Below are 25806 nucleotides of genomic sequence, written 5' to 3'. Positions count from 1 at the left end.
GAATTATATGTATAAAAAGGAAGGTTTGGGCCTTCAGGCCCATTTTCACTACCAGGATATGTAAAACGTAAAAGCAGGTGTTCAATTTTTAAATATACTGCACTCTACCCTCTAGGCTATTCAGACCCTACGGGTGACTTATATGTGTAAAAAGGAAGGTTTGGGCCTGGCAAAAGGTTTATTTTGCCAAGTGGAATAGCAGTTTAAAAATTGCACACACGACCTGCAATTGCAGGCCTGATACATGTTTAAAGGCTACTTAAGTTGGTGGCACAATTAGTGCTGCAGGCCCACCAGCAGAGTTTAAATTATATGCCATGTCCACATGTAGTACCAGTTTACTAGGGAGATACAATACATTAAATATGACAACTGGGTATACACCAATTCTATCATCTTTAAGGAAAGAGTACAAGCACTTTAGCACCGGTAAGCAGTGGTCAGTAAAACAGGAGTAGAACCACGCCAAGGACGCCAGGTCTAACAGGGACCCTTTCTAAAAGTTTCCATTTGCCAGTGCAAACAAGGGGGTCATGTTCTACAGTTAGTTGCAAGCCACCTTGCCTATGTTTGTAGCAAATCAGCAACTTGCCTAAATAATTTTCAATAGGCAGGTTTTGGTATGACCCCCTGACAGCTGGAGACTTTGTGAGACAACATATTAATTCATAGATCACAATGCAAAATTAGAGACGGGTCTCAAAAAGTTGGTGTGCAATGTGCAATCACTTTTTGCTACCTGTCCTTTCATGCATCTGCCTCCAGGGTTCCCACCCACTCATAATGACAGAAGTAAGGGAATACCAATATAGATCTAGCAGAGTGGCATCTCTCTCTCAAGCATATCTAGTTTAACGTGTTAGCAGTTAATGATTGTGTTTTTCAGTATATTTACATTCTAGTAAAAAGTGACAGATGGCTATTTTCTTTTTCCAACATGGCCACCTTCACTTATTCAAAGGTGACAAGTTACAACCTGGAGGTGCTGGTTTAGATGTATAAAAATTCAATCTCCACATGGGATCTCAATATGGCTGCGTCTAAGTAACTTCCAGGAAGCATGGAGATCTCTACTGAGAGGGACCCTTCAGGGAACAAACTCCCTCTCACCAGGGTAAACCATTCCTTTCACTCCCGCCATTGTACCAAGGAGTCTTGCAGCACATCTCCACCACGTTTGGGAGCACCAGGGACCGCTCCGGATGTACAACAGAGGAACTGTTGATGAGTGAATTCTTGCATCCCAACCTCTGAACATTGTTGCCTGGCACAGAGTCCATGAACTTGGACCAATGACCATTGGATTTCAAGATCACGCCCTAATTCCACAGACTTCCTCTTTGCCCCATACCATGTGAGCACATGCAGTGAGGAAGCATCGCCATAAGCAGCATCAGCAGGAAGGTGGCTCCAGTGCAATAATTTAGAATCACATATACTGCACCCACTCTACTCAAACTAATAATACTGTGTGGCTTTCAATGTTTACAATTTGTTAAAGAATTCCCTATTCACCAAGTTCTTACAAGAGTTCAAAGGTCAGCACGCATTATATTTATTTACATGTGCATCAGCACAAGAAGTGCCACGTTGGGGTAGTCAAAATCCACATGGAAGAAACTCTTTTGGCCAGTAAAAGTGCTGAGGCAGATTACCTGTGGGCAGTGCTTAATTTGCACCGGCACTTATTTTTGAGGGCTGGCACTTTTTTTCTGCCTCAAGCATTTACTACAAGCAAAAGATATATATATGGGAATACATACATATACAGTTGTGGGAAAGACGGAGCAAGAGAAAAAACAAAAAAGCGTCACAATGGGAGAAAGCAGAAGGCTGCAAGAGTGAGCTGAAGGGGCAGGAAGTGGCTTTAAATGAATTTAAGAGGGGGGCTTTGAGCACCGGCACGCTTTTATTTACAAGTTAAGCACTGCCTGTGGGATGCTTCAATGAGAAGGGCTTACTACGTAGCCTCTGCTTGAGGCCCAGAAATAAAGCACACACATGCATTGGAAATGGAGACTGAATCAGAAACTGTGTTTTGTTTTTATTTTATAATTTGGACGAGTGATTATTTTTACTCTTTCTTATTCCAATAATCAAATTGCAACTTCAAGAATAACACTTCGTCATGAAAGAAATATTGACTGCCATTGCCTCCCTCACTCCTTTTGCTCTCTAACTTCTTTCTCCAATATATGACCAGCCCACCCTTCTGAACCAGTGATGTCCCCATCACTATTTAAACAAAAAGCCTAATATAGCCACTAGCAATCCAAATATCAATGTATTTTTAACTTATAATTAACATGGCTGATCCCTTCTCTGTCACACCCTAAACTTTGCAACAACTCACAACAAATTCACACATCTATCTCCTTCGCTTTGTCCTACCATATCCTTACACCACCACCCCCACCTCAAAGAAAATATATCCTCTACAACCTCTGCACCAGTCCTCATGACAAGACTCACACCAACATTAAATTCTGGGTGGGCCAGGACCATCCTTGTATTCCTCCTTGATGGCTGATGTCTTGCCAAATGCACTTCACCTACTTAGGAACGTGTCCACTGCCCTGGGTTCTATTTTTAATTCACCCCTCCTCCAATGCCCTTTGACCTGGAAAATGTACCCTTCCTCATTTCTTAGGTCTCTTTGGTGAAGACAGCAGATGAACAGTCAAAAATCATATTTTGTTGTATAAAGGCTGCTTTGATGACGTGGAGTGATAATCTGTGCTCTTTCTAGTTCAAATACTAGGAATAAGTGACAACCTCAAACATCACACTATTTCATAGAGGTGAGGTCAACCCTCTTCACTTCCTTCTCTTCTCGTACATCCAATTTCATCTCTAATGGAAGGCCTCCACAGCCAAAAGAACAGATGATGGATGGAATGCTGAACAATGCAAACATTCACCCCAAGTCACAAAGGTCTGGGTTTAATCCATCGTTTTTTTGCTCACCACACCACCCCAGTTTGGATCCAGCCATATGCAAATCAGTCTTGACCCTGTTCCTGTCCAGCCCGAACTGCCACGCCAGGACCTCCCTGGACCGGAAACAAGCATCCTAGGACTGGTTTCAGGGTATCACCCTTCATCAGCCAGGATAGCTTGAATTCAGTGGTGCAGTGAGCACGGGACCCACATCTGAGGCCTCCACAGTCATACTTCCCTCCTGGACCAGTGCTTTCTCTGTTACAATTTTAAGCACAAGAATAATATAACTGCCCAACATTGTTCAGCTCATGACGTGCTCTGTCCACTGCTTGGTACCTCACTTGCTTCCCTCCATGATCCCCTAAGTAGCAGATATATCTATCCCAAAGAGAAGTCCTGCAACATCTCACCTATCTCTAGCAAATCTTTTTCATCATTTGCAGTAATGCTGAGCCAGAAACAACAAGTCAGGTGTTGCATCTTAGTTTGCATATAGGATGTATTTCTTTAATATACCAAGTTCTAACTTCTATGTTCTAGAGTGTTGGAGGGTGATGTAGTTGGGGGGAGTTCTCTGAGGAGTCAATTGCCTGCTGACTGGAGAGGGAACACCAACTGTAGTTACCCATGGTGTCAATAAATCTCTTATCAACATATACTTTGGATATGTGAGATATGTATTCACAATACCAGGCTTACCTTTCTTCTCCAAAAATGTATTCAACATTGGCAAAAGTTGGGGTCATCTCATGCTTTCTGCCATAACCTTGTTTACTCCACTTCCGCTAATGACAACCTAATTTCCTGTGACATCCTCTGCTGCTGCTCATGCATATAGACAGTCCACAAATCCAAATACTTATCAAACTTCCATGACCCACCCCTTGAGTTTGATAATAAAATTACATTCAACCCCTTCAACTAATATCCCATCATTTCCTCTGCATGTATTCTGGGCACACTTCCCCAATCTCTTCCACCATATCCTTCAATTTTAATTGCTTAGACCAATCGTTACTATCTCAGTGGATGCCCTTCCATGGAGGGAATGTATGCTGATTTCTAATTTGAGCTAATCTCACTCCACCAAACCTTTTCTCATTACCGCTAAAACCTGGCACTCTTTAATCAATTTGCCACTCCCGTGCATGGAAAACCTTCATTCGGAACCCCATCTCCTCTTCCCAGCATCTTGCATTCTTCTGCAGCAACAAACCTCTCATCCACATACCTTTGATCAGTCTTACACATATCAACCCATTCTCCTTCTAGAGCCAACTCCCCGCATATGAAACTCTCCTTTTTATCTCACTGGCATTTCAGACACTCCTAATGACCCAACAAAATTAAACAAGTTTTACACAACTGGCTTTCAAGATAACAAGCATCCTGAAACATTCCAATAAGTCTCTAAAAAGGTTAAGCTAATCAGCCTTCTACCATCCTTCTCTCCGCCTCTCAGCCTTGCCCAGTCTTGCAGTATTCTTATACACAATCCTCCCCCCGCCCACTCATATCAGCAGTATATGTTACCTTTCTAATATTCCAGACTATTGTGGAAGGCTCCAATCTCTCAAATCCCAAAGCACACCTTTCTATGTGTTCCTTGGTCAACCACACACCTGTCCCATTCCACATCTATGACTACTCACCAGACAAAAACCTTTTATATGACACTCTGCAGCTGCCCAGTGTTAAAGGCAGGCCTCTAGCCAACCCAGTGGCAGGTCTTCCTTCTCCACTGCAGTCCACAGCATCATGTCTACTGAAACTCAGATGAGCCAGCTAGATCATTAGTCAGATTCTGCACGTGTCTAGAATGCAGCACCACACTCGCAGTCAAACATCACACAAATCACAGCCCTTCACAATTTTCTCATCCACTTGTCCTTAATCCACAGTCTTTTCACTGTGTACTCATCCATTTTATCTATGAAAAATGCAACTATACTGTTACTGAAGTCCTCACCCTGTATTTGTAGAGCCCCCAGTACCAGAAACAAATCCGGAAAGGCTATGGTATGCCTCCCTTCAGTCCATTCATGTCTCCACACACCATGTAACATTCCAGTATTCCCCAAATCGATTTGCTCCAGCAACATCCGAACACTCTCCAAACTGCCCATCACTAATATAACCAGAAGCATATTTTGTTGAATCCTTCCAGAAATGTTTACTGTCTTCAAATTCTCCTTCACCCACTTTTTAAACAATTTTGTGATAAGGCCTATAGGTCCCTGTTGGGAAGTTGTAAAACACGTCCGAAAAAGCTTCCCAGCACCTCACCATCTTAAGTGCAAAGTTTAAATGCCCTAATAACTGCTGTAGTTTCCACGGTGCCGTCTTCAAATCTGACATTATTCTGATCAATGACACCAATCCTTCTTCTACTCCAATAACACTACCTTCCTTACACCTTTAGCTTCATTTCATCTCATTCCATCTCAACACTCACTATTCTTGCTGCAGTCTTGTCAATATTGCTTATTCCTTCCCTCCTTTGTTCATTCCTTGTTGCACATTTTGACACCACAGAGGCCCTCTCCCATGTTTTCTTTCATCCGCCATTCCTCCTTTGCCTCTTCTTTTCTGCTAACCCATATTCTCAACCTTTTCCAGCAAATTATAATACCCCCTGCTATATTCTGGTGCACCACTCTAATAGGTTCTGTCTCTGGTACTACTATCTGCTAGCACCTCTCTCTCCTGCGCTATGAGTTCTCACATCTATGTTTGAACGCGCACTCAAGCTGTCCCCCTCCGGTGCTGCCAGACCCATCTTATCGATGTCTCTTCTTTTGCTCTCTCATTCTCTCCGGAGCTGCACCCACCCCTGCTGCCCTTGTGGGCACCCTCTGCCTCAAAGTCATGGCAGATGTCTGCTCATCTTCCCTCTGGTCTCCGTCAACAGGTTCTGCCACACCAATGACTCCAGCTTTAGCTTTAACCAATGTTAAGAAAACTCTTGCACCATGTATATATTATCACCCCTCTCTTTATTACATCCACCTCAGGTAGCACAGCCACCTCTCGACCGAGGTGGTCATTGCAAGTCTGGAGGTCACTTGTCGCTTTGCAGGCAGTGAACATTGCGAGGGTGCACCTGCATCTTAAAGCATTGCAGCCTGCTCGATTAGAAGCCGGAGACAATGCTTTGGGGTGTTTCCTGCTAGGCCAGCGGGTGGAAACTCAGGTTTCCGCCCGCCGACCTAGTGGGAAACTCATAATGGGCCCGGCGGGAAGGTAGCCACTATGGCAAAACCGTCCGCCAAAATCGTAACCATGCCCTGAGTCTCCATCCAACTGACCTTGTTACCAGGATACCCCACCATGCTATGTGATGCCCCAAACATTCTATAAGACATGACAGAGTTAAAGAGACAGAGGCTACTTACAACAAAATTCCTCTTGGAATCCTCTCATTGAACGGACAGTACCTTTTGCACAATGTATGCACCCTGCAACATGTTTGATGTTCTTCTTTCGGTTCGACCTCCTTCCAACGCCCCATTACCCGGAAGAGACAGCCCTCCTCGATCCCTGCTCTTTTCAGTTCAATGGACATAACTTCCAATGAACTTACACACAGGAAGATGAGAACCTAGCTAAAATAGTTGCTAAAGAACATCTCAAATTAGATTTTATGTCTATGGAAAAGTAGTAATACAATCAGTTCTCTCCAAAAGCAAATACATCTAAATGACTCAACACACATAACTTGCTGCTATCTGTATTATAAACAATAGAAGTAATCGGAAGAGATAGGAACAGCATTTTAAAGTCCCTATATATTACACATTCCATATTCATAGTATACTATAAAGAAAACTAGATACATACATTCCGTGAAGTTCATATTCTGAACAAGCACTGGCCAAGCCAATTTGTTTGGATTTAATCTGCTGGTGTTTGCAAGTATAAGTGTATTGCAGATGTAACTATGGTCAGTGTTATAGTGGCGGTAGTACTGCCAACAGGCTGGCAGTACATACAGCCATATTGTGACATTGGCGGTTTAGCAGAAGTTAAACGGCCAATGTACCACACCGGCCGCCACTAGGCTGCCCACAGGAATATGACCCCCCCCACTGCCATAGTTTCCGTGGCTTTCTTACTGCCACGAAAACCATGGTGGAAGAACACCGCCAGGTCGTATCATGGATCATGGTCTACTGGCTTGGCAACCTTACCGCCGTCCACCACCATGACCGTAGACGGAATTCCGCCAGCCTTCTGATGGAATTCTGGCTACGGTCATAATATGGCGGTCGCTGGTAGCCACGGCGGTTGGGGGCATTTACCACCTATGTCATAATGAGGGCCTATTTGTTTTACCTGTGCTAGTTATGTACAGTAGAAATAAAACTGGAGTATTACATATAAGCAACAGAAGATCAAGTAAGTTCAGTCACTGCTACTTGTTAGTGTGTTATGTATTCTCACTTTTCTGTTTGAATGTGTCTTATAATGTTTGCAAAAACAGCTTCATTTTTTAGGCTGCGATGTAAAAAATTATTATTTATAGACGGAGTGCATGTGTGACATAAGTGTTTTATTGCCAAAAGTGTAATTCATTGAAGTTTGTGTATCTAAAAAGTCCCTCATACATCGATAAAAGGAAGAGGTTAGAGATGTTTACTACTCAGAAAGCCACATTATGTGTATTTTTAGAAGAAAAGTAACAAAAGCGTTGGCAGGCAGCTGTGCAGAAAAGCCCAACAATAAAAGGAGTAACAGAATCACATCTAGATGTCTTTTAAGGTTTTATGTTAGTGTACTGAATTAAAAAAAAAAATGCGTTTCTAAACCCTTGCAGTGCACTCAGAAGAAGAAGAGTAGGGAGGTATGAAATTCATGTAATTTGCTTGTGTGTAAATATGCAAGATTTCAGGAAAAATATGTCAAATGTTGCGTAATTCCACAAAATGCAAATCCATCATTTACTGCTATAACTTAGCATAATAAATTGATGCACGGATGCTTTTACACTAAAAACTCTAGCATAAAAAACACAAATGCTGTGCACAAAGAGCCGCTCACGTTCTGGCTGTCTGCATTGCTCCTGCGTTCCCATGCTATAACTGTGCTGTCAAGAAAGCCATAATTACCTTAAGTGGAGTAATACGGTGTAGCGAAACCACCCAATCAAGGGTATGAGTAATAAGGTCTCTATTGTCCTTGATCACGCTTGGGCTGTTAATGACCGCAAATATAATATATAATTGTGTGAAATGCTTCTGCTGCTACCTATACTATGTCCATAGGAATTAAACATCTCTAAGAATTAATGCTTTTTTTGGGATTTGCTCTATGTTGTGTTGGGATTCGTTTGTTTGTTACAAAACAAACACCCATTATTTTTGCATATCCAGAGAATTATTGTGCGCGTTCTGCATTAGGCAGGGTAAAGAAGGCAGCTAGCACAGTTTCCACACTCCTTGGTAAGTATTTGATCATTTCCATCATTTATTGGGTCCCTTAGGCTCAAAAGGTGAGGGGAATTAGAGATAATTTCCCTTTGCCACCAGGAATGTAATCCAGTGTGCATAATGCCTGTTAGAAATGGGGTCTTTGGTTGGCAGTCAGGTTACCCCCTGTTCAAGCAAGGACCCCCACTTTAGTCAGGGTAAGTCACACACAATCCAAATTATCCTGTGTCACCCTCTGGTAGCTTGGCACTGAGCGGTCAGCTTAACTTAGAAGGCAATGTGAAAAAGTATTTGTGCAATAAATCATTCAATAACCCAGTAGAACACCACAGAAATACACCACACAGTGTTTAGAAAAATATATAATATTTATCTGATAAGATGCAGGTCAAAATTATTAAGATACAATAAGTATATGTTGAAATATCACTGTAAAAATGATATAAAGTGTCTTTAGTCTCTTAAAAGCAACAAATGTATCTTGCAAGCACAAAGTACCTGGTTCGAATCCTCGCAAGGGACCGCAGAGGAGGAGATGCGTGGAAAATGGGGAGGTGTGCGTAGAATTTTCTGTCGCACACAGGCGATACATTGTTGAGTTTTCATGCAGGGCAGGCTTTTCGTTGATTTCCGGCACATAGACTGGGTTCCTCTTTGGGTTGCAGGGTTTTCGGACGCCCCAGGGATGATGCGTTGAAATCCGGCACTGGCAGGATGAAGACACAGGGGCTGCATCGATCCAGTGGGCGTTGCGTGGAAATTTCTACCACGCGGCAGGCGATACGTCGATTCCTCTCAGGAAGTCGGGCTGCGTCATTCCGGCTCGGCTTTGCGTTGATCCAGTGGGCCGTGCTTCAAATTTCCAGTCGCTACGCTGGCGCTGGCGCTGTATTGATCTTCTCCTTGCAAAGTCGGGCTGCGTTGTTCCGGTTCAGTGTGCAGTGAGTTTCTCACTGCGATGCAGACCAGCATTGTTTCTGGCAGGCTGTGCGTTGATATGCGTTGCACATGGAGTTCTTCTTGCAGGAATGAAGTCTTTTGGTCCTGAGACTTCATGGAACAGGAGGCAAGCTCTATCCAAGCCTTTGGAGAGCACTTCTCAGCACAGCCAGAGGGCAGCAAGGCAGCAGGGCAACAGCAAGGCGGTAGTCATTCTTAGAAAGGCAGTCAGGTGAGTCCTTTGGGCAGCCAGGCAGTTCTTCTTGGCAGGTTGCAGGTTCTGGGTCAGGGTTTCTTCTCCAGGAAGTGTCTGAGTTGGTAGGGGCAGAGGCCCTGTCTAAATACCCAAATGTGCCTTTGAAGGGGGGGGACTTCAAAGAGTGGCTTAGAAGGGCACAAGGTCCCCTTTCAGTTCCATCCTGTCTGCCAGGGTCCCAGTAGGAGGTGTGGCAGTCCTTTGTGTGAGGGCAGGCTACTGTCCTTTGACATGCAAGTGTCAGGCCCTCCAATCTCCCAGCTCAGGAAGACCCATTCAATATGTAGATGTATGCAAGTGTGACTGAGCATTCTGTGTTTGGGGTTCGTCGACTAAACCTAGCCAGACGTGGATTGTAAGCCTCAGAAGGATTTAAGTGCAGAGAAATGCTCACTTTCTGAAAGTGACATTTCTAAAATAGTAATATTAAATCCAACTTCACCAGTCAGCAGGATTTTGTATTACCATTCTGGCCATACTAGATATGAAACTGCACACACAGGCCTTGCCATGGCAGGCCTGAGGCATGGTTAAGGGGCTACTTAAGTGGGGGGCACAGTGCTGCAGGCCCACTAGTAGCATTTAATCTACAGGCTCTGGGAACATATAGTGCACTTTACTAGGGACTTATAAGTAAATTAAATAAGACAATTGTGTATGATCCACTGTCATCATGTCTTTAAGGGAGATAGCATATGCACTTTAGCACTGGTTAGCAGTGGTAAAGTGTGCAGAGTCCTAAAACCAGCAAAACAGTTTCCAAAAAGTGGAGGGAGGCAGGCCAAATGTTAGGGGTGACCACCCTAAGGCTGTCAGGTCTAACAATGCCATTGATGAGTTTATCAAACCCTCAGACACCACTAACTTATTATTGTTTCCAGAGTACACAGAGATAAACCCCGGGACAAAAAAAAAACAAAATAGAAAATAATAAAAGAAAAGGGTATGAAGAACTTACTAATAGTGCAAAGCTGTGCAAGCCCTTCCTTTAATAGTTACAAATGTAGCGCAGGTATTATGTTAAACAAACACACAAGAAAGCAGTTGTAGCAACTCTTCACAGCTGTGGAAAACAATTGTGGCAGCCACGCAGGCTGATGTCAAAAGCTCCACTGTAATGGGTGGGACATCCGGCGGAAGCGTGCCGCCGGTGTATGGCTAAAGCAAAAAGAACAGATGATGGGCGGAACGCTGAACAATGCAAACATTCACCCCGGTCACAAAGATCTGGGTTTAATCCAGCACGCCACCCAATGAATGTTTGAATTGTTCAGCGTTCTGTCCATCATCTGTTCTTTTTGCCGGTGTATGGCTGACAAGCTGCTCGGGACCGTGTGACTGCATATCCCTAAGGTGAAACCTGCCCTCAGCACATGTGCAGCCAAATATTCGGGAATTCCACCCACTTACTACATACAAAGGGATATATTGCAACTTTACCTGGCATGATTTGTAATGAAAAGGCATTATTTCACTTATAAATTAGTACAGATTACGAACCGAACAACTCAGATACCAGCAATGGAATCTAAAAAAGCCTTCGTTTTCAATTTTGAAAACAAATGCATCAGCTGGGTTAGTATTTGATATCCAAAATCGAGAAAATGCATTCTATCCTGAATACTCTGCTTGTTGGTCTAGGTCACATTCAAAACCAACCAACCATGTTCATGCGGAAGCAGAATACAGGGGAAAGAAAGAATGTAGCCTGCCACCTAGCCATAAGAACACACAAAGGTTAGCTAAGGAACAGGCTAATTAGAAAAGACCTCATCAGCAGCCGGAGTGAGATCTGCTGGGGGTGAACAAGATCACTATTATCAAACATTTGGAGATGAGTCAGTCTTGTTGAGTAGATAAACAGATGCATAACTAAGCATTGCAAAACAAAATGAGTTAGTCTGAAGTTTATGCATTGGTTGTGAAGTCACAAATGACAGGCTATGCAACAGTAAAAAACATAGGTCGAAAGATAGATACTTTGCTATTCCGAAAAGTGTTTCCAAATCAAAACGTGTCTTTATTCTAAATTACAAAGAGGAGGGGGGACCACTGTGAGTTGTAGAGATATGCACCAATGCAACTGTAGTCGCAACCCACATTAAAAATGAGGTGGGAACCATCTGTCAAAGTTGAAGATGCTCCCTAAAGCAGCCTCTGTCCTTTGATAGGACAGGGGTTTAATTAAATGTTGACCTGTAGGGAATACATATGTAGGATGTGGGTCTGTTGTCATCTATAGGCCTCCATTCCAGAATAACAAGAGGTTGCTCAATGCCTCCGGTGTGGAACATACTAATGTTACGGGAAGATTTTCGTTCTGCTACAAATGTGCATTTTGTGTTGTAATTAATGTGTAAATCATTGATAGCAAGTTGCAATCCATTTGGTGTGCAATGACTGGCTTACAATTTGCACTTGCTACTTTAGGCCTCTTGTCTTCCCAATCAAATTAATGTTGCAACATCTTCATAAGAAATAGCCACTAACTTTATGATTTTATAGCCTAGGCACTATACACCGCCTAGGTGGAGCACCTCCACCTCTGGATTTATTGTATCTGTTTAATGCTAACCCTAAAGGAAGAGTCTTACAGCTACTAAGGCGTGGTAACACAATGATGAGGTGGCTACTAGTATATGTAAATATTCTATTTGTCTTGAGTTTCTCTTGGGTCCAACTATATGTTAACCTATGTCTAAAGATTTCTAACTTGGAAGCACGAGGTTTGCACTAATAGGTTGTAGGGCAGTGTACAAAACAGGCCTTGTTCCTCCTCTTCTGTAATCAACTAATATCAAACCCAATCCCATAAATACACCCATGGGGTTACTTGCCCTTAGTGTGGAGTTTCCCAATTACAGCTCTACTCAAAGGGCTTATTTAGCCTGGGTCTGGCAACCTTCCTCCATCCATCTTGATTCTCTGCACCTTGGAAGGACAGATGCAGAGATCCTTGGGGAATCTGCCCAGCAGTGATACATCAAGGGCTTGTGTCCACCCTTGCATCATCTCACATCTGCTCCATTGTCTCTGCCTCTAAGGGTCGCCTGTGAGGGTCTCCTCTACAAAAGTGATGGCTATCCCATGTAACCCATACTATTCCTGTTGCGGTTGCTGTGTGGGCATCACCCATGAGTACTCACTCCAGACTCCCCTGAGACAATCTCTCAGCAGATTCTTCTTGATAGCTCCACCCCTAACATACATCTTGGTACATGCAGTGGAAGTCAAACTGGCCTCAGCAGTCTCCATCAACAGTTCTGGCATCAGTGACTTTATCAGTGACTGCATCACCCTCACTTCCTGAAGGACAATCTCAGCCTCCTCCAAGGCTTCCAAACAAGCTATTGCCTCGAACTTCTCTGGGCACTGCATCTGCTGCAATCACACAAGCTCCCCCCATGCACACTCATCGTAGGCAAGGTGACCCTACGATCAAACAGATATTATACCCGGTATACTTCAGGAATCTTTCCACTGGCATTGAGTCCACAAACCCTGCTAAGAGGCAGTTTCATAGACCTGTGCGGGTTAGGGCATCACACGACGTGCAAGGCCATACTCTGTAAAAACTGCCATAGGATGGCCAAAAACAGGAAATCCATATAGTCTGTCTTTCTTTTTTAAGAATAATCCGAACAAGCAAAGTTTTTTGCGCCAGCCTCTTACTGTCAAGATTTTAGTACCAGGATAAATAAAATCTAAAAGAGTGATTTGTTAAACCACTGCAAAAACTCTACTGCCATCTATTGCCTACAAATCACTTTAATGCATAACATTTTTAACAAAAAAAAACAGTCCACGAATAAACTCTGTTAAAAAGGAACAGTATGATTTTTTGCAGTGTTTCATCCTTATCTTTGAGGTTTTGGAACTATCTCACATTCTTCGATCTGAATTCCACATTTCACCTTTGAAAAGTGAAGTAAAATGCTTGGTCCAGTCATTGGTCAAGTGAATACAGCATGCATGACCTAGGCCAGGATTCCTTGGACGGTGATAGTGCGCTTTACAAATACATATGACATATGCAGCCACGGTGCAAATAATTAAGCTAACTTTATTGATTACATTACATAACGATAGTGGAAAAATGACGCAAACCGATTTGCTTCTTTTCAGCACTGATGCAAATGTCTCAGCATTATCGCCCATGTGCCTTTTTCCTACATGTTAAATCCTCTGTAAGGCAGGATGCTCAGATTACGGTAGCATTGTATCTTTACAGGCTGAAAAGACTCTGCTTATCTGTTGAGTAATGCATCCTACCCAAGAACCCCTCTGTTTCCATTTACACAGAAATTCATCAGGATGCTAACAAGGTTCCCATCACATTAAAATTAAAGAGAAAATGTCTTTGTTATGTAAAATTAATCAAGACAGATTCCATAGACTGGCAGCTCCCAGGAGGCTAGTGTGGTGTACAGAAGGAAACAGTTGGTGGCAAGAAACTCATGTTTTTGATAAGACAATTATGGCATTAAAGAGAAATGTTTATCTCACCAAGACCAGCAGAACTGATGTCTCTCCGTAAAGAACCGTCAAAGACAAGACTCACAAATAAATGATACAGTTTTATAGGTGCAATTTTATTTCAATAATTCCTTAATGGTTTTTAAAAGTTTTTTTCAGCTGTAAAGGCTTGCTAACTTTCGATTTTCTCCTGGCACAAAGATTGCAAAATGTTCTGATTTTGTTTTTCTGCAGCCGTGCAAGTGTGTATTTCTGCATAGTGAGATCTTTGCGTGCAGGCAGGCCCTAGTTCAAGCCAGAATCAATCTGCAATATGAATGTGTGCCATGCAACCTGCATATCTGTGACATACTGTCATGCCAGGCAATGTAGAAAGATATTTTCTCTGCAAGTTAATATTTTGTTAGCATTAAACGAGTACATGTCTGAAATTAAATGGGGGAATCTTGTAAAATTTACAAGTAATATGTAGATTTCCAAGAGTGAAAAATTTAGCAAGGTTGCAAAAAAACCTTTACAATAGGCTATCCATTTCACACATCTACTGGAGAATCTGATTACTATTACTGTAAATCTGGAAACATTTGTTTTGAATCTGGCAGAGTTAGACAGTGGTGTACAATTTCCATCAAAATTATCTTTTGACCACCTAGGGCAGGGTTCTGCACAGTTGGTCCTGGAGAGCCGGGTCCATGCCAGGTTTTTAGCATATCCACATTTAGAAAAAAGATGTTTCAGAAATTTACATTTTTCTAAATGTGGATATGCTAAAAACCTGGCATGGACCCGGCTCTCCAGGACCGACTTTGCAGAACCCTGACCTAGGTATGTGGGTGATTGAAAAAGCAGGTCTTCAGCTTCTTGAGGAGTTCAAGGAGAGAGTAGGAGGCTCTGATGTGGAGTGGGATGTCGTTTCACACCTTCGGAGTGATGTAAGAGAATGCCCATCCTCCTGATTTGGTTCTGTGAATGCATGGAATGTATGAGGGTAGGAGTCCTATGGAGCGGAGATGTCTGGATGGCTGGTGGAAGGAGATGTGACTGTTCAGGAAGTTTTAAATTCTCTAAGCTACACAATCCTTCAATAGTCTTATAAACCTAGAGTTTACCCCACAATATAAATTCAAACTTTAAAACCAGATCACACCCTAAAATGTTTAGACATATTTTTATCTATGATGATTCCTAAACAAGTTATTTCAATATATATTTCATGGTGCTTTAGCATTTGAGATTTCATTCCCCTCACAATTCACATACCTTTAAAAGAACTTCTAGAAATAAGGAAAACCAACAATATACCTGAATTAATGTTATATTCAGAACATTTACAGGCCAATTAGTTGACACGACAAGTTCGCATACAAACTTATGAGGATTTAAAATCCTGTTATAAATGTGTACTCAGATAAAGGTCAGATGTTCTATCTTTGTACCTATTGATGCTGTAAAATAATATAATCCAAGGGCCTTCTTGCCTTACTCTGTTTGGAAGACACCAGGCTTCTTCCATCAGTTCCAGTTGATGTGCTTGTCACTTAATAAAAATCTTCAACAAAATAATGAATTCCCTTTAATGAATAACATTCAAAAATATCCCCTAGGAAATAAAATCAATGAGATTGATTTTAGTCGATTTTGGCATCAAGATTTTAGGCAAGATCCAGCAAGCATTTCAATCTTCATTCCTATGCTACAACATTGATGCTTAATTTTAACGGAACATAGGTGATCCTTATTAATGCATCACCTGCTAATTAACAACCATATTTTAGTCAACATAACATAATTCCTTTTTTTCAGAAATACAAGCATGCTTTTAGGAAATGTAATATCATTCTTACCTGTCTGTGAGTCACAGGCATTTAAATTCCTAGATTAAAATCTTTTCTGCATGACTCAGTCCACCTAAAACATAAATTTAAGACAATATATCACCAACAGCATCAAAAGGTTTATAGGACAACAATCAATATTGAGTGTTTTCCTTTATTTAATCATATTGATTACTTGCCTTAGCTTTTCTGCTGCAAATAAATCATTTAGTTACAGTACATCTTTTCTCAGTTGTCTAGAGTAGGTAGGTTCCATTCTACAAGACCTTCCACTAACCCTACAATATTTGTTGTTAGTTCTATTTAGTAGAAATGCTCCATTGTCACAAAGCAGGGTCTCTAAATTTATTCAGATATATGTTTCTTGTTTTAATTGCCAATATTCACACTTCACCTACAGATGAGGAAGAGTTTACTTCTGAAATAAGATGCAAGAGTGGTTCATTTCTGACAGGGAATATCCAGTGATTAGGCATTTGCTGCTGAGCAGGTGTGTGTGCCCAGCCCTGCTTACAGTAGGCTGGTGATTGGAAAAGCCAGGTCATCAGCTTCTTGCAGAATTCAGGAAGAGAGGAGGCAGCTCTGATGTGGAGTGGGAGATCATTCCATGCTTTAGGAGCGATGGAAGAACACCTGTCATCTTGATCTGGTTCTGTGCATTTCTGGGATGTGTGTGAGTTGGAGTCTTGTTGAGAGCTGGTGTGGTTGGTTGGTGGAAGAAGATTTGACTATTGAGGGAGGTAGGACCTACGTTGTGTAGTGCCTTCAATGTGTTTAGTAGGAGTTTGAGATGAGTGTGTTTGTGTATTGGGAGCCAGTGGAGCTCCCTGAAGGTGGTGTGATGTAAGTTCTATGTTGGAGGTTGAGGAGTACGCATAATTTTTATTGTCAGATGTACACCACTTCTCTCCTAAAGTTCATAAAATTCACAAATGTTTTAAATGCATTGCCCATTGCATATGTAAAACATTAAGTTGTATGAGCAAAACTCAACCTTTACAGGGTTCATGGAGTAAAAATTGTAAAAATTGGTGAGTCATGGAATATTTTTGATTGATAGAAGAAAAATATTCTTGATTTTTAATAATAACCTTTCAAATGTATTAATTACACAACTGGTATATGCTATGTCAGCTGCTTAAAGTCTGTACATTTCCACTTCTTTTAAAGCAAGTGCCTATTTTTTGTGAATTGTATTAACATAAGAAGAAATATCAAGGCATTCTTAAGTTACCTCTCATTCCCTTGACTAGTTTTGTTAATTACACTATAACGTATAATTTAAAAAATTTCTAAAACTTAACTTATTGTAAGTTACAATACTTTTGTAAATGTGCCCCACTGTTTTGTCAAAAAGCATGCACACGGCCCAATTCACATTCATAAGTTTGCAAAGGTAGATCTACTCATTTGCAAATCGCCATTGTTTTGCTATCCACCATTTCCAAGTGGAAATGTAGATGTGGACTTCAAAGTCTCTAACCCCCATAACATCAAAATTAGAAGTTGAAGACTCCTACAACTGAATTTATGAGTTTAAAGGCATTATTAGAAACCTTCTATCTGCTTTATTTGAATTTATTTGGCAGTTCTATAACGTTTATTATTTCTAAAAACATCAAATTAATGCAGTGTAAAATAAAAATGTTAAACAAATCTAAACAAATAATAACCTAAATTTACTTAAAGAACAAAAATACACTGCTCTCCTAAAACTAACTTTGTATTACATTGTACAATAAGCTATTAATTACTTGTTAAAATACTTTTAAAATACATGAAAATACTTCAAACACCTTAACAAATTTAAAATAGAATCACCCACCTTTACTAATAATAATACTTTGCAATTTTCACTTCAATAAGCTTGGTCATAAGTTAATCTATCTATTAATTCTAAAACATTTCAGATTTTCTAAACTTACTTAAAAATATTTTTTTATTTATTATAATTATAAGTGACATATATTTAAAAGGACAATATAGTTAGGTGAAAATAAGTTACAATACTGATTTAAATTAACAAAACCACTTGAATTCATCAACTATAATTATCTCAATTAATATAAATCGTGCCTTAAAAATAACTCCGTCCTTGCCAGGCGCAGTGTTATCATCAATTATGTCTTTTCAGATTTTACAGTGAGGTTATCAGTGACGTCACACATGTCATAAGTGATGTAATTTGTGCGTTCAAAAGTAGTGCGTGGTGAACGCACAAGTTATAGTTGTTTAGTGCATAAGATAAAGACTTTGCTGCAGAAAAGTTAAAGAACTTTGCACTTTTCTAGCTCACTGTGGGTGGTGCTAATTAATATATAAAATTGATTTGTGGTCAGATGGGCTAAATACTCATCACAAAAATGATATAGTCTTTGGGACCAATAGTTTTGAGAGAAGTATTGAAATTTACGAAACGACCAACGTACTAATAGGTCAGTTCATATCATTTTGATTCAGAATTGGTTCTAATCTGACCTACTTCCCTTATATTAATGAGGTTGGTTGCAAATTGCAACTCACTCCGACTAGGGAACATCACATGGATGGTGGCCTGCTAGGGCCAAAAGACCACCATACCTATGACCAACTATCAATAAAGCCAACATTTTATTTTAAATGCAGTCCCTTTTCCTTGGGTCTGGGAATGATTGAATACTCTCCAATAAACTTTCTTTTAATATTCATCAAGAGGAAGGGGTCACAAGAGGACCTATTCTTTCATGCAAATGGCTTTCCACCCTAACTCGGGAGTCAGTAATTTTTCAATGTTTCACGACTAGATGTGACTGCCATTTAATGAGTCCATGATATTTTACTGACCCTTAATCTTCGATTGGTATATTAGAACAATATATTTGTTTTATGGTCTCAAACTTCAAATCACAGTGTGTGCTTTGCACCTCTGGCCCTCATACAAGTGTCTAAGAACCTGCCTGGAAGTAAAAGCATAAAATAATAATCAAATATAAAATCTGGCAATGTCAAATGGAACTACAGCCTTCCAGTACATTGATAAGACAGGCAGTGCAGGAGATAGATAAGATGTGTGTCATTCCTATTTATGTAAGCAATATTGCACTTCAGACTCATGAATTTGTGAAGTGAAAATGAGTGGTCATTTCCCGAAAATTATCTGGTTCCACACTTACAGTTTTGTTTGGATCGGTTTTGTCAGACTGACCCTTAGACTTTTCTTGATGTTGACCAACCTGTGGCTCAAGAAGAGTCCTTGATCACCTTAAAACAATCCTTGTCTTCCTTAGATGCAGACCTAGTGTTCCAGGTAATGGATGGAGAATGGACTTTGCGATGGCCTCTAAGCAATGCATCACTCAACTCTTCCAGGGGCTTGATAACATCTTGTCCATTTGAGGATGCTGAAGAGCATGCAACAGACTTTGAAATGTGCATCCACGTGACACAAAACACATAGTAGAAGAGGTGATGCAGGACATGGAGTCCTTTAATGAGACTCTTAATGGAGTTCAGATATGCCTAAGCCCAAATACGTGCATCAATAAGGCCTTTAAAGATACACATGTATGGGTCCATGGCACTGACAAGTCTTTTGCTTGACACTGCTGGCCACCTGGATGTCCTTTCTAAGGAACAAATGAGATCCAAGTGCCTCAAACACATTCAGGAAACAATACAAGACATTATAAAGTACAGGTAAAGATTCCAAGAGTGATTTGAGAAGAGACTGGACACAATGTTGAATAAAGTGAATGTACTCATATCAGTTCTTTACATTTGTTGTGTTTTCCCTTTTCAGTGCCATCAGCCCTTCCCGATCTTGATCCCTACTTCATGTTGCCTTGTTATCGTTTGTTAGTACGTTTACCTCTTGTTGTTCTATATTACCAGTGTATTTGCAGCAGCATTATAATGTTTATTGTTGAATTCTTGGTCGGTATGAGGTTCAAGCATGGTTGCCTTTACTAGCAAAACTGGTAAGCTTGAAGCTTGTTTATGGGTTCACATTTTCTCTCTGGCCTGTTGATATAGTCACCTTTCTTTCTCTATTTTCCACCAGGTGAGAGTAAACTATCTCCTCACCATTGAGGTTGCACAGTCATGCCCCTTGATGCATACAGTTCAATTTGGGAGCAAGTTCCAGTTGGGGGTTTGCTTGAATTTACCCAAGCCACTGGTGATTTTTGGGGCTGAATTCCAGATCGCCGTTTGTCACACACTATGTTACACTAAACAGAGTTCAGATATCTGCAAATCACTCCTTATCTTTCTGAAATCGGAACTGTTCAGCCCACTTCCCACCACCATCTAAAAACCCTTGCATTGGGAATTTTTAGAACCAACTGGGATTTGGAGGAAACAGCAGCTGAAGAGGAAGACCTAGCTTGAAGAAAGATGACTCTTTACCTCAGCGGAGCACAAGGATACAAGGATTCCTCAATCCTGCTGAATACAGAGGACCTCTGACTCCAGCTATCACCTAAGGTCAATGCTTTGTCTCTGGACCACTGAAACAGGCCTTCCTGCTCTCTAGGGTCAGAATAGAGGGAGGGACTTTCAAAGGACTGTGGAGGAGAGGGCTCCCTTGGAACTTGTAGAACTTTTGTGGATTGATCCTGTGGGTAGTAATGGGCTACAAAGGGGGATCGACTATATTTATATATATATATATATATATATATATATATATATGTTAGAAATGGGGTCTTTGGTTGGCAGTCAGGTTACCCCCTGTCCAAGCAAGGACCCTCACTCTAGTCAGGATAATTCACACACAATTCAAATTATCCTGTGTCCACCCTCTGGTAGTTTGGCACTGAGCAGTCAGGCTTAGCTTAGAAGGCAACGTGTAAAGTATTTGTGCAATGAATCATACAAAACCACCATATATAACCACAAAAATACACCAAAAGTGTTTAGAAAAATGTATAATATTTATCTGATAAGATGCAAGTCAAAACAATTAAAATGCAATAAGTATATGTTGAGATATCACTGTAACGTGATAAAGTGTCTTTAGTCTTTTAAAAGCAATAAATGTCTCTTTCAAGCAAAAAGTACCTGGTTCGCGTGCAAAATCTCCATAAAGAACCACAGAGGAGGAGATGCCTGGAAACAAAGGGAGTGTGCTTCGATTTCTCGGGCCGCACACAGTGATGTGTCATTTAATTTTCACACAGGGATGGCTGTGCATCGATTTCCGGCTCTCGGTTGTGTATTCTCTTCGGGTTGCGGGGTTTTCGGACGCTCAGGAGACAATGCGTCGATTTCGGATGCTGACAGGAAGAAATCACAGGGGCTGCGTTGATCCGGTGGGCGTTGCATGAAAATTTCTACCGCACAGCTGGCGCTCCGTCGATTCCTCTCTGGAAGTCGGGCTGCGTCGTTCTTGCTCGTCTGTGTGTCGATTCAGTGGGCAGTGTGTCGAATTTCCGGCCGCTACGCTGGTGCTGCGTCAAACTTCTTGTTGCAAAGTCGGGCTGCGTAGTTCCGGTTCAGCATGCGGTGAATTTTTCACTGCAGTGCAGGCTGTGCATCATTTCTGGCAGGCTATGCGTTGATTTTCGCTGTACAAGAAGTTCTTCTTGTAGAGATGAAATCTTTTTTGGTCCTGAGACTTCAGGGAACAGGAGGCAGGTTCAATCCAAGCCCTTGGAGAGCACTTCTCACCACAGCCAGAGAGCAGCAAGGCAGCAGGACAACTGCAAGGCAGCAGTCCTTCACAGAAAGCCAACAGGTGAGTCCTTTGGGCAGCCAGGCAGGTCTTCTTGGCAGGATGCAGGTTCTGGTTCAGGTTCTCTTCTCCAGGAAGTGTCTGAGTTGGTAGGGGCAGAGGCCCTGTTTAAATACCCAAATGTGCCTTTGAAGTGGGGGAGACTTCAAAGAGGGGCTTAGAAGTGCACAAGGTCCCCGTTCAGTTCAATCCTGTCTGCCAGGGTCTCAGTAGGGGGTGTGGCAGTCCTTTGGGAGAGGGCAGGCTACAGTCCTTTGACATGTAAGTGTCAGGCCCTCCACCCTCCCAGCCCAGGAAGACCCATTCAAAATGCAGATGTATTCAAGTGAGGCAGTGTAAAAATGAATTTAGGAGTTTTACACTACCAGGACATGTAAACTACACAGGTACATGTCCTGCTTTTGCCTACCAAGCACCCTGTCCTATGGGTTACCTAGGGCATACCTTAGATACCTTAGGGGTGACTTATATGTAGAAAAAAGGGGAGTTTTAGGCTTAGCAAGTACTTTTAAATTCTACATCGAACTGGCAGTGAAACTGCACACACAGGCCTTGCAATGGCAGGCCTGAGACAAGGGTAAGGAGCAACTTAAGTGGGTGGCACAATCAGTGCTGCAGGCCCACTAGTAGCATTTAATCTACAGGCCTTGGCACATCTAGTGCGCGTTACTAGAGACTTATAAGTAAATTAAATGATCCAATTTGGGTATGATCCAATGTTACCATGTTTAAAGGGAGAGAGCATATGCACTTTAGCACTGGTTAGCAGTGGGAACGTGTGCAGTCTTAAAACCAGCAAAAACAGTATCTAAAAAGTGGAGGGAGGCAGGCAAAAAGGTAGTGGTGACCACCCTAAAGCAGTCCCCTCACCCCATGCCTCCTTCTTTTTTCCTGCTGTGTGTACCCTATTGTGTGATTGCAACCCCAGCATTGATGGTTCTCTGATTGTCATCCAATCAGAACGCATCAGATATGATAATCCTTTGAGAATCTGTAGTACACAAAGGCAGATAAAGTTCACCAATCCAATGGAGTTGCAAATCGTTCATGGATTTATGAATCCATGGAGGATCCACCAATTAATGGTCGAGGTATTTCTGCAATTTAATCTCTACATGCCCACTCTGAGCACCTCCTTAAATGCTAATTCCATAAAAAACTCCTGAATAGATTTACATCGATGAGTAAAGTTCTATCTTTGTGATAAATTTGGTGCAATTCTATTCCGCTGTTTTTTGCTGTAATTAATGCTGTCACTTATTATGTCATGAATGATGTTGCGCGTAATGACATTTGCAATGCAAGGAGGGAGTGATAGTTATGGTTTGCACAGAGACCCATAAGTGGTAAATTTCAGTGGATTAAGAAATTTGAGCATGAACTATAACCCAGTTTTTATCTGCGGTCTTTTAAATTTTGATAATCAGTAAAGTATTCATAATCAGGACATCTGCATCTTGGTGCTAAGTGCTCCCCACTAGTGCACCACATACCCTAACTACACCAGAGGTTAATGCTAAGCAGTGCTTAATTTGTAAATAAAAACATGCCCATGCCCAAAGCTCTCCTCTGCACTTAAATGTGGGAGCACAGAATACTGAGGGAGCATTATCCTGAAGCCATCTCGGGCCTCTTTAATCCATTTACAGCCACTCCCTGCCCCTGCAGCTCACTCTTCCAGCTTTCTGCATTCTCCCTTTGCGAAGCTTTTCCGTATTTCACTTCCTCCGTATTTCCCATATGTGTCTTTTGGTCGCCGTAAATGCTTGAGGCAGAAAAATAAGTGCCGGCCCTCAAAAATAAGTGCTGGTGCCCCGCACCGGATCCCAACAACTCAAATTAAGCACTGATGCTAAGAAATATTTGTAAGCTGCGGCGTCACACAAGAAAAGTCCAGTTATATGATAAATATATTTTCTTCATTATTAGTTTATTCTCCTTTTTCAAGACTAATCTGTCATATATCCTTCAAATTCAGGCATCTAGTCTAACCCAAAAAACTGGCTGTTTTCATTTCTTTCTCAAATGTGCTGTCTGTTAGCTTCAAAATGACTATTTATTCTCATAAATTAAGCCTCTTCCAAGTAAGTGCACTTCATTGTGAACTACAAATAAATACATTTTCCCAGATAATAAAGGCGTTAATTATTCCTCTCCCATCATCATCCTTGATTGGTATTAAAACCTCTTCAAAACACACAGAAATGCCCATTACAGGGCTTCAGCTTGTGTAAGAGCTAAAGAGGGTTTGACTAATACTCGTTGAATACAACACTCCCTGGACACTAGAAAGCTTCAATGACTGCTTGACACTGTTTAAACATAAACCTCGGCTCTGAGTGCAAAATCGCAGCACTTTCCGATGCATTTTACCAATTTTTGCTACTTATGCACAAATCCCTGTTGGAGTACAAAGGAAAACATTCTGTGATTTTTGTTCACTTAGGCCCAGATTAACCAAAATGTCACGCAGTGCAGCAGCGAAAAATGTTGCGCTGCGCAGCGTGAGAAGAAGAGGGCACCATAGTTAAAGAAATATGGCACGCTTCTACCCCCTCCCTGCTGCTAGTGCAGAAATGTACTTCCTAAGTGCCACACACCTTTGCACCATAGTGCAAGGGTGTATGTGTGAGTCTAGCAAAGGTTTTGTACTGGAAAAATACCCTTCCAGTACTAAATACTGTGCTTAGACTAATTTATAGATGTTCTCACTTTGAACAACTCTGTACAATGCAGCACACATGCAAAGTCAGAAAAGAAAGGAGAAATAAAAGTATTTTTCTGTGATTGCGTCGAGTTGGAATGGGCAGTATTTTTCGACACAAAATCCTGTTTCCTTTTTCTATTAAATAGGGTTTTGCACCAAAATCCTTGGGTGGTTGCATGGAAACACCCATGCACCACCCATGGAACGCCCCCTTGGCGCTAAGTAATGAAAATCGTCACTTTTGAGTGATTTTCCACCACAAATCAAGTTTTGCGCTGGAAAGTAAATAGATACAAAAAGATTTTGCATCAATTTGTGGCACTTTTGTGATGCGAACATGGCGCAAAATCATTGTAAATATGCCCCTTTGAATCTCACAGCTGCATTACGATCACTTTTTTGTCTCCTGGGAATGTTGATGCTGAGTGGGAAAATCCTAGTAACCCTTTACATAGTATGAGTGTATTTAAATAAAACAATATTTCTTCAGTGTGTCTTATTTACGACTCTCACTCTCCTCTCCCTGGATGGAGCTTCGAGTGGCTTCAAACTCTGCATCAGTGCATCTGGAATTCGCAACAGGAAATTACACATTCCTTGTATTTGCCACATAATTAATCAGCCCATTATAGTCAATGGAGCACCAAACAGACATACCATGGGCACAGATGTAGGTGTTAATTACAGACAGCAAAACAAACTCTGCAAATAGATGGCCATTAAGAAGATTTATGATCACTGGAAAGTATACCCTTTTAATTATGCATTAAAGAGCACATGTCCTTTGGTAATGCACTTGCAAAGCACTCTCCTTTCTGCTTGTGAACCGGAAATGTATTTTATTTTGTAAATGGTAAATTTATCATTATGACATCTCAGAAACGTAAGAGCAAACGAACGAGAGCGTCATTCATCTAAGTTTCATTCTGACCAGGGTCAATTCAGACCTTCATCCTTCAATCCTCATGAATTACATTTCAACTGCGTTGACCTGTTGGTGCTGGATCACAAAATAATTTGGATTTCCTTGGTGGTAAGATAAGGCAGTGTTCCATAAACACAACATTTATTACTGTATTATTCCTATTATGAAAGCTGGTTTCTGGAGACATCAATGTCTGGAGAGAATGTGCATGTCTTTTGTGTGGCATATTTTGTTGCTATGGTGATGTGTTGCATTATTTTTTGCCTACTCTACTTTGTACTGTTGTTTTGATTGTGTATGGTTTGATCGTTCTGGTTTTTGTGTCATGTTCCCTTTTAATTGTGATGTGTTCTAAGGTGTTGTTATGTTGCTTTGTGTATGTTATGTGCTAATCATTCTGGCCTTTGTATGGCGAAATGTTGATAACAAAGAATCAGTGGAGGGAGGTAGGCGGATGGGATACACACTCCGTCACACCCATTCATTCATACATGCGCGCACACACACATCCGTTCACAACCCTCATATCCAAATAACATACACACATGCACGCAGCAAACTTTTTTTTTTTTAAACACACTTA

At 41.3% G+C, this 25806-nt stretch overlaps 1 protein-coding gene across 4 annotated transcripts in view; it reads right to left on the bottom strand.

The window, feature by feature from the left end:
* LRRC4C (leucine rich repeat containing 4C) overlaps positions 1–25806 on the bottom strand; it is a 3131096-nt gene that overhangs the window by 1327337 nt on the left and 1777953 nt on the right. For all 4 annotated transcript variants that reach the window (XM_069221814.1, XM_069221813.1, XM_069221816.1 and 1 more), the window contains exon 7: positions 15888–15951. The gene's annotated coding sequence lies outside the window, so the exon portion shown is untranslated. The remainder of the gene's footprint in view (positions 1–15887; positions 15952–25806) is intronic.

The sequence above is a fragment of the Pleurodeles waltl genome, chromosome 3_1 (genome assembly GCF_031143425.1).
Source record: "Pleurodeles waltl isolate 20211129_DDA chromosome 3_1, aPleWal1.hap1.20221129, whole genome shotgun sequence".
NCBI lineage: Eukaryota > Metazoa > Chordata > Amphibia > Caudata > Salamandridae > Pleurodeles > Pleurodeles waltl.
Note: the sequence above shows the minus strand (reverse complement) of the source record. Positions and strands in the feature narration are given on the sequence as shown.